A 14,001-nucleotide genomic window follows, 5' to 3' on the forward strand; every position below is an offset into this window, starting at 1 on the left:
GTGGGATTAATAGGCCTAGTCAAGTCACAACAACTCAAGTCAGTTTTAATTGTATTAAAACTTAAACAAAGTTACAGTCTCAAAGGAATTTACACAGGCCTTATATTTATGAAACCCCCTTTTCCCTAGCCCCCCAAAGGGCAAGGCAAAAATCTTTAATTAACAATCGAAGAAATCTTTAGAAGGAATGCAAAGTGAGGGATCCCTCCCTCCAGGGATGGTTAGGAGAGCAATGGGTGTCATAATAGGCATACGTAGTAGTATTCAAATAGATATTGTCAATGGTGATGGGGTGCTGGCTATTGAGCAAGTTGGGAGCTGTCAGGGGAGTCAGAGCATTGAGTTTATACCACTGCGACACACTAGTGACAGCAACAGGGTTGGATGGGGCAGGGTGAACAAGTAACATATAAAAAACATACTCGCCAGTGTCTAGCGAGTTCAGAGGGACATTTTAGGTTCGAATTTGAATTCCTCCTCAGAGCACACAGGTGGCTTGGTGGCTCAACCCGCTAATGCGCAAACCCCACAGGTAATTCCCCCTCACAGCAACAACATATCCTAACATAACATATCTTATCTCATCTTGTAACTAAAGACTGAACAGTCCGATCCAATCCGACGTTATCTTGGGACATTTGTCCACTATTGCGCTATCTGTTATCTTTTATGATTGAATGTGCGACGTTGCTATGTATTGAGTGCCATGCGCATGTCTGACGTTACTGGGGGCTGTATCTTTCATCCTTGTGTTGCTTGTAGTGCAGCGACGGGGTACTGTGTCTCCGTGTGTGCGTGTGTGTGGGGAGGGGGTCACAGGCATAACAGGTTCGGCTAACCTCAATTTAACGCTATCTGTGTTGTGTCACTCTTCATCAGAATGGCACTTAATCAGAGGATCAGAAACACACACACACACACACTGAGCATGCTGAGAAGCACCCACACGTGTGGGCATACACCATGCACGTTAGCACACATACGTGCATATTCATTTACACAAGCACACAGACACACACACACACACACACACACACACACACACACACACACGCACACACACGCACACGCACACACACACACACACACACACACACACACACACACACACACACACACACACACACACAACAGAGTCCCTTCATCTAATCGTGGATAACACACATACAAAGACACGTGTAGATTGATACACGTGGCCGACTGAAAGCTTGTCCACTTAGACTGCGTTTTGGTCTTGCCTCTCCATCGCAGGTTTAAAGACAGAAGAATCCAGCCGCCATGTCCCTGCATGCCTCCTTGCAGTGAGTGTGGTTAGAGAGAGAGCAGAGTGTGAGGATTAAAAAGATGTCTCCGGAGCTCGAAGACCACCGATGAATAGAGCTAAATGACTTAGTCTCCGGGAAACAAAGTAAAAACGGTATCAAGCTTCAGCAAATTCTCTGTATCTGTATATCTTCAGATGCAGAAATAAATACCATAATATAAAGATATTTGTAGATAGAAAACCTGAATAGGTGTACGTCTAATTGTTTTGCACGTCTAACACTTGATCTTGTACAGGCTGTTCAGGGTGGGTGGAATGATTGTATGCCTTTTTTTGAATAAAATAAATGGCACATAAATAATTTATAATCTAAGTCTGACACACTTTTTGGCACAAATCCACTGAATAGCCAGTTTGGTAATTACTTTGTCTTAGAAAGGATGAAGCGGTTGAAGTGTGAAGCCAGGGGATGTAGAGGTAGGAGGGGAGGTGTGTTCATAATTGAAAAGCTAGTCGGTGCCTGAACCGAGCTTGTAGCTACGCGGCTAGGCTCGGATAAAGCCTGAAATATGAACAATGTAATAATTAATGTGAGGACATTGCGAACATATGAACAATGTTTTTAATTAACACCGGTACATTTCTGGGGGTGAAGCGTGTGTTATAATCTGGCAACAAAAGCAGCAAAAATTACCTTTTATTATTTAATTTTGTTTAATTTGAAAGTTTGTAGGTAAATTATTATTGTCATTGTGATATTATTTGCAGTAGCGTTAGTAGTATGAGTACTATATATATTATTATTATAGGAATAGTAGTGTAATGAAGTTATAAAAGTAATGGTAGTAGTAAGTAGTGGTTTTGGAAGTCATACTATAGCACTATACTAGTCAATCTATGGGCATATGTTTTCATTGTAAAGTCTGGCACTGACCATGTGTACGTCAATCATTTCAAATGTAGATCTCATCATCATCCTCATCTTCAAACCGCTTATCCGTGGTCGGGTCGGGGGACAGCAGCTCTAGCAGTAAATGTAGAACACTTGTCTAGCATCTCTCAATGTAGACAATATAACTAAATGAATAGAAACAAATAAATCGGGCCATGCAGATCTCTCCATACATAGCCATATTCAGCTGGAAGGGCTCCTTCCTCTAACTCACGGAAACGGCTGTTAGGTCAGGCGGAGAAATGCATGAATACCAGCCAGTCTAACCCTTTCAGTTCATCTAAAGTACATTCTCAACCAATAGATCATGTAGCTACGTGGGCAGTCCAATATATATGGTCTTTGTCCATTGTATTGTAGATTCCCAAGAAATGAAAGATTCCTTTTTGCTTCCTTTATTTTCAGATTTTCTATGCAGCATTCACAGAAACAGACAAAGAGAAGTAAACTACATCAGCCAATAGAAACGCAGGCCTCTCCTGCCCATTATGCATGGCCTTGGGTCAGTTGCTACATTTCTCTATCCTGTGATTATGAACACATGTTTCAATGAAATGAGTAACACATTTGCCCTATTCCTTCCTTCTTCCATATTAACCCTCTGACCCAGGAATTGAACCATCACTCTCTGAAGACCATCTTCAATCAACCCTAATGAGTGTGTGTGTGTGTGAGAGAGAGAGAGAGAGAGAGAGAGAGAGAGAGAGAGAGAGACAGGTGCGAGACCTCTCCCTCTGGTGCGAGATATTTATATATATATATATATATATATATAGAGAGAGAGATAATATATATACTCTATATATGTCTCTCTCTCTATATATGTATATATTTATTCATATATATATATATGTCTCTCTCTCTCTCGCTCTCTCTCTCTCTCTCTCTTATAGAGAGAGAGAAAAGAGAGTTGAGGGACAGAGAGCTCGCTGATATGGTAAAAACAAAGAATAAATCATAATTATCTTCTCTTATCAAATCAATAGTAATGTTGTGATTCCTGCTGGCCATGTGTGTCTACTCGGTTGATCAGACAATGTTGAAACATTTGCACGTAGCGCACAGTGTTCAAACACTGTCATGTACCGCACACTGGTTGAAACATTCAATTTACACTTACAACCGAGAGAGAGAGAGAAGAGAGAGAAGAGAGAGAGAGAGAGAGTGTGTGTGTTCCATATCTCAATATGTTTTTGTGTTATCTAGAGACCATTGAGTCAGGCCAGTTGCAGACAGAACATGTCTGTTCTATATACCAGAAGAATGACTCAATATAAACTGACAAACACGCACAAACCTGGACTTGTGAATACAATGTCTCCAATGAGCACTTAAAAGCATCATCTGCGGTTATGGATTCCTATTGCTCTGAATACATGATCAAAGCAAATTAATAACTTCTGATTGAATGAAAACTAAAGATGCAGTGAGCAGCCACAGAGCTTGGAAAAATGATTGTAAACAATTCAAGTCAATCCTGACAGAATCGCAAAGCACAAGTGCATTGCTACTTGTCACTCGTGCAATGTGCTTAAAAGAACAACATATTCGGTTGTCCTTTATCCTTAATATTATATATATATATATATATATATATTTTTTTTTTTATTCCTGTCAGAAACCAGCGTTGCTTGAGAGCAGCACAGTATCTCTGGATCTTATTCACCATTCACAGGTTTCCGATTGGAAGATGTTGACAACCAATCCAGACAGCTTTTTCTGTTTGTTGCTTAAGCACACCCATATGTGTGTGTGTGTGTGTGTGTGTGTGTATGTGTGTGTGTGTGTGTGGGGGGGGGGAGTTGGGGGGGGGGGGTTATATTTTATTCATTAAGTTGGAAAACTGTGCCACAGAGAAGCCCAGGCATCCACGTCAAACATCTCAAAAATGTGGATGGTGCTAATAAAACATTTAAAAACCTTTCTCTTGGAACAGAGAGGGTTCGGAAATCGCGTTATTTCATTCCTTGGTTCTACAATGGCAGTTTAGGAAGGCTCTCTTAGAAAAGGGTATAAAGTATGTGTTCAGTGTGAGGATAAACGCCCCTGGTCCACCTCCATCTTTAAAACATATTCAAGGGACTTGGCATGCCTCCAAAAACATCAGCTGACTTTATACGGCTATCCATATTAGATATAGGAACTGAGAGAGAGACAGAGGTGGAATCTATTTTGGAATTTTTCTTCCAAATATTTCGACAAATTTGACACATTTTCAACAAGGCATGCATGCTTAGCAGCAGGAATATTCTGCAGAAGTCGTAAATATCTTCAAGACTGACATTGAGGTAATTATAACCTACTTATGTCTCCAAGAGTTTCCAAGAATCCTCGCCACTCACTCGTTCTCTCTCCCTTCCTCCCTCCATCCCTCCCTCCCTCTGTGAATTACAAATCAAGTGAAAAGGAGCCATCAGATTGAGTCATTCCTGGTGTAAAGTAAGACGAGATAAGATAACGTTTTATGAACCGTTCGAGGGAGGGAAACATCAGGTTTTGGTGTCCATCACGTCTCTCTCTCCCACAGATCGTCAGATTTAAATGTCAGGAAGGAAGTTGATCATTAGTGTGAGTTTTGCTTTCCCCCCTCACCCCCCCCCCCCCCCCCCCCACGCCCCCAACTAAAAGTTGCACCTTTGATGCCAGCAACATTTCTAATGCTGTCACATCAAAAATGTTCTCAGAAGTTCTCCTGGAAACTTCTAAGTGCAACCCACGTGTGCTTGCTTGTGTCTGCTCCTCCTCTTCCTCCTTTCTCCCCCTCCTCTTCCTCCCCCACCCCTTCCTCCTCCTCCTCCTCCTCCTCCTCCTCCTCCTCCTCCTCCTCACCAAGGCTGTGCTCTACTTGTTGTAGATGTTTTCACAGAGAAATATATTCAGCGTATCTGTGCGGTGAGGTCGCGCGTTGTTCGCACCTCGACAGTGGAGTTACAGCTCCATAAATAGCATTTTCACGGCTCGAGACCTGACTTGACGTCAGCGTATGACTCTCTCCGACTTACTTACAGTACTAATTTGAACCAGCAACTGTTTTTTTTCCTTTGTTCCCACAACCCCCTTTATGTTGGCCCTCTCTGACAAGCGTCTGTTCAGCATCGGCAACTCGGAATAGAACGCCACAGAAGTCGTCTCGGAGGTATTTGGTCTCTGCCTCTTTACACAGAGATGCAAATCTTCAGGGAGTGTGTATCTCGATGACAGAGGGGGAGGGGGGGAGAACATCTCCATACATCTACTGTCTCTCTATCTGTCTCTCTCCTCTTTTGATTCGCTGGGAAAAATCATGCAGCTACCGCCCAATTAGCACATTTGATGGAGAGGTGTGGAAACAACTAGGGGTGTTATATCACAGTTGTTTAAGCTCTGTTCAAACTCTTACAATCACCGACAAACCCCGTGGATCCAGAGTGGATTCGGATGTGTGCACGACAGATCTACATAGAGCAGGGTAAAAAGACGACTGCGACCACAATGCGAACGAAACAGTCCCATCCTTTCACGTGTTGCATTTTAAAAGGCAACTTGACCTAGACCAAATTCAGGCGAGTGTCTATCATTAGAAATTATTTTTTTATATAATAGAAGCTTGCTGCTGCAATCAGCAACAATTATTTCGTTCAAAATTGCTCATGTCATTTACTGCAGCCTATTCGTGTTCAAGATAAGAGACACATTATATATTATTGCCTGTACTTGGATTTCCTTTCATGGCACTCCAGTTCTGATTGCTTGCTTTGATTTCACTCAGATTCACCTGTACGTTGCTCTGGATAAACATGTGCTAAATGAAAGTTTGATTTTAGGTCATTGCAAGCCTGTGTGTGTGTGTGCGTTTTCAAGATTTCTTTTCCATTCAAAGTCATAAATAACTGCACAGCTAGCAGTGAAATGCTTTTTTTCCCTACTCCTTCGACTGCGCGCACATAATAAATGTAAAGTATAGGTATGAGATTGATTAAATAGTAGTTTATAGTTTATGTAGTTTATAAAAAACAAAAAAGGGAAAATCAAATTAAATTAAATTACTGTAGATGAGATTTATTTATATATATATATATATGTATATATATATACATATATATATACAAACATACGCATATCGGTTCAGACGATGCTTGGAAGAAGCAGTAATAAATGTACAGTGCCATATGTAGCAGCATATGGTTAAAGTGACTGCGTGCCGTATTCCACTTAGAGTTATTGATAGAGTCGGTGAGAGTCTATTGCGGGCAGTATGTTCGGTGGGGGTTGGGGATCACATAGACCTTTTGACATGCTTTTTCTTCTTCAGGAACCATATGGCTCTGAGGTAGAAGCTCTGCCTGAGTCTCTCTGTCTTTGCCCTACCCATATGCCATCTCTTCCACGGCCCCAGCCAGCAGAGGAGGCCGTTGTTTGGGCTGGAGTCCTGAATAATTTTACTGGCCCTGGTCAGGCGACGCCAAGCGTTAATGTCCTGTGGACTGGGGAGAAGCCGGCAGTGATCTTTCATCCGCATGTCCGATTGAAATGTCAGGTCCTCTGTGTCCTCTCTTTTTCAAAATGTGACTTGAAATTGCTTAACCTCTCCACAGGGGGCCCATTAGTCATAAGGGGTCAAATCCTTCTGCTCCCCAACGCCAAGTTCATCAGAAGACTGAAATATGTGTTGGGAGAGAGAGAGAGAGAGAGAGAGAGAGAGAGAGAGAGAGAGAGAGAGAATTCAGATGTCATTCAATAAGTAAGTGGGTTTGGAGGCACTTTGCTCCACAGGGTTCCAACAAGTCAGAGTTGTTGTTTGCTTCAGGGGCAGATTGTTGTCCTAACACCAGCTTGGCCTTCACATTTTGTTTGGAGACCAGGCCTACCAGTTTGTGTGTGTGTGTGTGTGTGTGTGTGTGTGTGTGTGTGTGTGTGTGTGTGTGTGTGTGTGTGTGTGTGTGTGTGTGTGTGTGTGTGTGTGTGTGCGACAGAGTCAAAATTGTAGTCATAGTTGTTTTTGTAATTTGCTATATAATAAATTCCATGCATATTTTTTGTCCTGGAACATTATGTCGCTTTGACACATGTAAAAGTAAACTGCGGGTGTTTTGTCCTCGACGTGTTGCCATACTGTCTCAGAACGGTGTTGCTTTGAAGCAAGAAGTGAGTGTCTACTGTGAAACGTTTTCTGTATATTTTATTATTCTTTGGAAAGTAATGCAGTTTAATTTGAAAACTGTAATGTGAAATAAAAAGCTGTCCACTGAAGAAACTAATTGCCATCGCATTTCGTCAATTTATGCTAATTAGGTGTACCGTTCGCCAGGAACTTTCTCCCCTTCGTGTAAGCTGTTCAGGTGGTGTTCAGTCATGTATTTTATTCTGTTTTATCAACGCAGATACTGTGAGCTCAGCACACTACCAAAGTTGATCCAAAGGCGACCTGTTTTTTTCCTTCTACTGCAGGTATGTATGTTGGAATAAGTTATACAATATTTTATATTAAGATTGTTTAATGGGAAGGGTTTGTATTAAAATAAGCTGTGCGTTTTTTAACATTAACAATGTTTTCTATATTTATATATAGATATATATACACATTCTGTGTTCAGAACATCTCTGTGTATAATGGTATGTTTGCTTGGGTCTACTGTTGGCCATATTTTTTAATTACAAAATGTATTGCTACTATAAGCAACTCTTTGGATTTTATTAAAAAAAGATATCAGAGCTGGTAAAAACAAGTGGGAGCAGACATCAATTAAGTTAGAGAGAGAGGGAGAGAGAGAGAGAGAGAGAGAGAGAGAGAGAGACTATTTGTCTGTCAAATGATCACGATCATTACATGGGACTCATATATTGTTCTCATCGCATGCATGCACTGCACATTATACTCTACAAAGTTTAAATAGAAACAAAAAGTAGTCTTTCTCTTCAGGTTTCCTCCCTGGGACCTGCTGTGTGCATACTTTCAAAACAGATGGCCAGAAGTGGCAGTTCTTTTCAATTATTGATTTTTGATGATGCCCTTTAATTCAGAACACCAGGGCACTCCCCATTAGGTAAAAAGCTGCTCCTCCAAACCCCATTGATTCATGTGGGCCTTTCAGAATGCCAAGTCTTTTGTGGTGCAAGTGTGCATAAATCTCAAACTGTAATACAGGAAGTCGATATGGCGGACGTACATGTATTGTTCCTGGTTCCCCCACATGAGCTCCTTCCCCCACACGCCGCCACTCTGCGGTCTGGAGGGATGGCAACACGGCCAGATAGAGTATGGCGTTTCTGTCGATATGGATCTCCCATGTTCCTGAAGCTGGTTTTGTGTTTCCCTCGGCATGGCTAATACTTTGGTCTCACTTTGTCTGAAGAAAGATAAAAACAATTCATGTGTGTATCGGGGTCCCTTGGGACTGTGGATGTATGCTGTCTGAGATATTTCATCCAAATACAAAACAGATGTGTGTGTGTGTGTGTATGTGTGTGTCTCTGTGTGTGCTTAACCATTGGAAACCAAAGCACAACACTGCTGAGGTTATATTTTGTAACGGAACGACGTAGCACTGCAGGGAATTTCCAATTAAAATAGAAAACTGAGTATGGTACTGAATTTAGGTACTGTATGTAGGGGCTGTCCAAAAAGTTATTTGTACAAAAGTAAACAACACATTCTTTGATGAAAAAGTGAGAGTGTTGAGGTTTGGGTGTTCCACTCCCTGCCAAAAGCTTGCTGGTTTGAACCACACTGTCCGCAGCCTAACCTGTATGCATCCAAGAGGAAGAGGCCCTAACAGCTACCTGCTCATCTTTAATGACGTGTGTCGTAATTCTCTGTATTCTTTGGAAAGTCAGTGTTTCCGAGCTGAGCACGTTCCAGGGGGGACTATTAAAGTCTTTGATTTAGCTTTGTTCAACTTACAAAGCAAAAAATACCACGTCAACTGATAATGTGTTGAATTTATTAAATATTAAATATGTTGCTTGTTGATGCTGATTGTTGAAATATAGATCAGAAACCAAAGTAAGCCACAGCTTCTTCTATTTCAAACCACCTATATCAATCACGATACGAATCATTATGAAATTAGAATAGTTCAAAAGTATTCCAAGTAGTTGGTATTCTTGTAGATGAAGGGCTGTGGGGGTACAGGAAACTTAAAAGGATAGGACGGGACACACTGTGCTAAATGAAAGCAAATAATGAGTGACAGTTGTGCGATCTGTTCTGTGGAAGGTCATCCTCGATACAGCCCACAGCTACAACCCTCCTGTCGCTACCATAGATGCTTTCCCAAACGAGTGTGTTAAATGGGCTGTAAATCACGCAGTATAAATGGGAGTGTGGGTGTGTGTGTGTGTGTGTGTGTGTGTGTGTGTATGCTGAGACATGCATGTGTGCATGCATGTGTGTGTTTATGTGAGTGTGTGAAGGTGGGTGATCAGGCATTAGATGATTAAAGGATCTGCATATGCATAAACTGCATTTTTGGATTTAATGTGTGCGTGTGTGTGTGTTTGTGTTGCATCTGCATCCCTGCTATTAAATGCATATGCAAATATGTATGCATATTAGGGGTTGGGTGAAAAACATCGATTCAGGTAAGATCCTGATACTTTTATGATTCTAAATCCATTCACAACTTCCACAAATCCGTTATTTTATGTTTGCCTTTATGTGTTACATTATTGGAATGAGATTCTATATTTTTTGAAATATAAAAATAGCATTATCTTATACACACTGTACTGTGCTTTCGTGCCCTAATTTGCCACACAGCTTTTCATAGCAGGCTGGAGTAGACCCTGAAATAAGCACCCGTTATGCACTGAATCAAGAATCTTTAAGAATCAAGAAAAGATTTTGATTGTAATGCATATAATAGCCTGTGTAAAAGTGTTCAGTTGTGTGTGTTTTGTGTATATGTATCTTTGTACCCGTGTTCTGGTCTGTGTGTGCATGTGTCTGTGTGTGTACCCCTGTTCAGTTATATGTGTGTGTCTGTGTCCATTTTCATTCAGGCATGTGTGACTATATGTGCGACATGTGTGTGCATGTTTTCATCAGCTCACCCTTAGAGATCTACCAGTCCAGATGTGTGTGTGTGTCTGTCTGTGTATGTGTGTGTGTAGTTATTTGTATGTATGAATGTATGTATGGTTACGTGTGTGAGTATTTGGTGATGTGTATGTGTATTTGTGTGTGTGTATATGGTTGTGTGTGTGTGTGTGTGTGTGTGTGTGTGTGTCTGTGTGTGTATAATGAGGATGCTTGGCGTGGCTGACTCATCAGGATTCAGGACAATTCACACAGGGGGACGTTCCAACTAATGAGTTTCCTGCAACCTTCCGCTGGTTAACGTCAAGATTTAAACCCCCCACACCCCACCCACCCGTCCCATCACACTCTAAGCTTAATTAAATGTTGCAAGGGTGAAAATAAATGAAGGCCTATAGCATGTAGTACCTGCTGACACGCACCAGTGTTTCTTTGTGTTGCTGGTTGTAGAGCTAGAGGCGGTGGGAGCAGAGATGAGTAGCTTGCTTTGAGGACCAAGTTTTAATGATGCAGTGACGACGTCCCCTAGCAAGGTGTCTTGTCTTTGAAGAAGTCCACTTTCATACGTCAATGGATTCCGGACAGGAACATTTTTATGAAATTCGATGACCGTCCACTTCCATTGGCTGCATGCTGAATGTTTTATGTTCAGTGGAGAGAAAAATGAACCGTGTATTTTTAATGTTTAATGATTCTTGTTTCTTCTAAGAGCCGTGCTCCCGAGTGGTCTGTTAAAAGCTACTTGAATGAATGTCTTAACAAAGGTTAACAGGATCTAGTCATTATGTAATGATTTATTCACCTGAGGGAGATGTCTATCGGGCTCTCCTACCGAGCAATGGCTCAATGTTATCTATTGAGATGGAAGCTTTTGTGTTTAACAACGCTTATGCTGTCAAATCAGTTTCATCTGTGCATTGGCAGCAATTGAGGCATCAGAAAAGTTTTAACCCAGTGCACAGAAAGATCCTAAAAATAGCACCGTATTTTGTGTCATGCAACTACACAAAGAACAATGCGGCAGGTGTCGCATATTATTTTTACTTGACTCAGAAGTGATCAAAAAGAAAAATGATTTCCAGGACTGGTCAGGGAAATTCTCATCTAAAGCCTAAAATCCTTTTCTGGCATTGAGTTTAATGAGAGAGATAATAAATGCCAATCCTTTTGCAGTTTCAAAGTCTGTGAAGTAAACGAAGGAGTTTCCTGCATAAGTTTGGAATGCAAATCCGTCCGTGCGCTTCCATTCGTAGCCTGCTAGCAAAATCATCAAATATTCATGCATTTTTTTAAAGCACGGAGCGCGTGTTCTATGTTGACGTGACGAGAAATCCTGAGCTTCTGGTACAAGACGGTACAAAGATACTCACAGGGCCGACAAGGCTCCCCTATGCTGCAACATATGCCTGTCTTATGCCTGTCTGTCTGTCTTATAATAAATTATAAAGAAACACATGCATGTGCGTCTGTATGTGTGCGCTCCAGGGTTCAGACTTTCTGACTCGGTGGACAAAGTCACACACACACACACACACACACACACACACACACACACACACACACACACACACACACACACACACACACACACACACACACACACACCTAGGCCTTTAGTCAGTGACTCAGAGTTTTTGTGGCTCTTTAATATTCTTGTTATCATGGCCAGTTATGGACTTTCTAGCTGTTGATTGTTAAAATTCCTAACAACAATGTGTTTGTTGTGTACAGAGTGGGCCTTACCTTTATTTTACACTGACTCACCTCCCATCTCCACAACTGAATTGCTTATTTTTTGGCTTCTATCTTTTAAATAACCCCCTATGTGTGTTTGTGTCAGCCATTACTTTCTACTCAGACTGACCAGGCTGAAGACACATTTACATTTACATTCACAATTAGGGGTTTTAGCAGACGCTTTTATCCAAAGCGACTTACAATAAGTACATTTCTCTTAAGAATCACTGTCTGCTGTTCTGCTGTTCTGACAGCTCTGACACCCGTCTGCGCATCCACATCGGGGCGAGTACCTACAGCCAAGCGTAGTGCTAATAAACACCGGGCGAGTTCCTACAGCCGAGCGTAGCGCTAATGAACACCTGGGGCACGCGAATCGGATTGGTGCTGCTGGTGAAAAGTCTTCTTGACAATTGGTTTAGTTGCCTCAAATCAAAACTTCTTATTCTTCCCTGGGTTTATGGCAGGCTAGTTTTTTGGGTTTACTCGTTAAACAGGTCAGAGAGCCAATCAAACGTAGATAATTGGGTGGCACCTGGGGTGGCAAATACGATTTGTTGGGGCGGCGTGTGTAACCCCAGGCAGCTCCCTGAACACGCCCCTGTCGTGCCCCCGCTCATGTCAGATGTGAAACACTAACCATTCCATCTTTGAGATTTGTGTTTTCTGGAGGTTGCTAAATATACGACATGCCCCCTAGTAGTATCGTTCAAGTATTGCTTTTTTGATCTGCTAGGTTGTGATATAAGCTTTGGTTAATAATTGATATCTTGCCGGATGTCTCTCGCTCTCACTCTTGCCCTCTCTGACGCTGTCTCTCGTTCTCTCTCCTTCTCTAACCCGGCTTGGTAAAAGGCATTCCTGAAAATGAAAAGGGTTTTCCTCTGTAGGGTGATGGAGTTCGATTTTGCTTTGTGAATAACTCATAAGGATGCGTGTGGGAGTTTCCCCTTTCCAACCCCCCCCCCCCCCCCCCCCCCCCCCCCCCACAAATGCGCAGTTTATGCCTTCGTTTGGCCTTTCCTATAGCCAAGAAAGACTTGTGTTGACCTCATTAGAGAAAAGAGCATTGCTTTGTGTACAACACTAGTGGTGCGTGCTACCTGGACGCTTATCTCAAAGCGAAAGCGCTTTCTGAAGAGCAACACACAGTGACCTTTTTTCTTTCTTTCTTTTGTGAAGCTTCATGAATAACCATCTGAGAATGCATAAACTCCACCGACACCTCTTCTTCATGAAGATGCCAGCCACACATGAGATGTGAAAGGTCATCGTGTTTTCTATACCAAATATTGACCCAAGAGCTCCTTCCTGTATACCAACGGTTTCATATTCATAACGGTACATCGTATGTATACCCCCGACCTGCATGTAAAGTTTGTTTCAAACTTAAAAACCCTGATGCATAAATCATGCATTTGCTGTCATTTTTCTGCCAGGACTTTCCATCCCACCCTGGTTCAGAACATATCGGATTCTAAAATAAATTAATATACAATCTCACTGATAACCTCGGGTCAACGGTACAGCTTGTGTGTGTGTGGGTGCGGTGGGTTATTTTGACACACCCGGCAAACATATGGATAAATATTTATAAAAGCGCCGTATCGACGGTCTGTATCGACATGCTGTATTGACGGGCTGTAATGCCTTGATTTGTCAGTATCTGAGCGATGTATTGATGAACAATACAAGTATCAATTGGATTATTATTTGTGTTTTGAATAATCGTGCCTAAATCCCCCTCTACTTCTTTAGGATTATTAGCCTCCTCAAGATAAACATGAATCCTGTGAGGGATATGCAGGCATTGGAGCAGCAAATAACACAAGTCTAGGCATTATGACACATAGTTAAACAAGATGTACCGGCCTCCTAATGTATTAAAATGACTACTTATTAACAAATTGATATGAGTGAGCTCTCAGGGGTTGCATTGATGCAAACAAATAGTGTCTTATGTAGCCTGCATAATCCCCAAAACGGAAGCGTAATATTTCTCTATCCCTACCCTCACACTCATGACCCCCC

Source organism: Pollachius pollachius (assembly GCF_949987615.1).
Source record: "Pollachius pollachius genome assembly, chromosome: 2".
Classification (NCBI taxonomy): domain Eukaryota; kingdom Metazoa; phylum Chordata; class Actinopteri; order Gadiformes; family Gadidae; genus Pollachius; species Pollachius pollachius.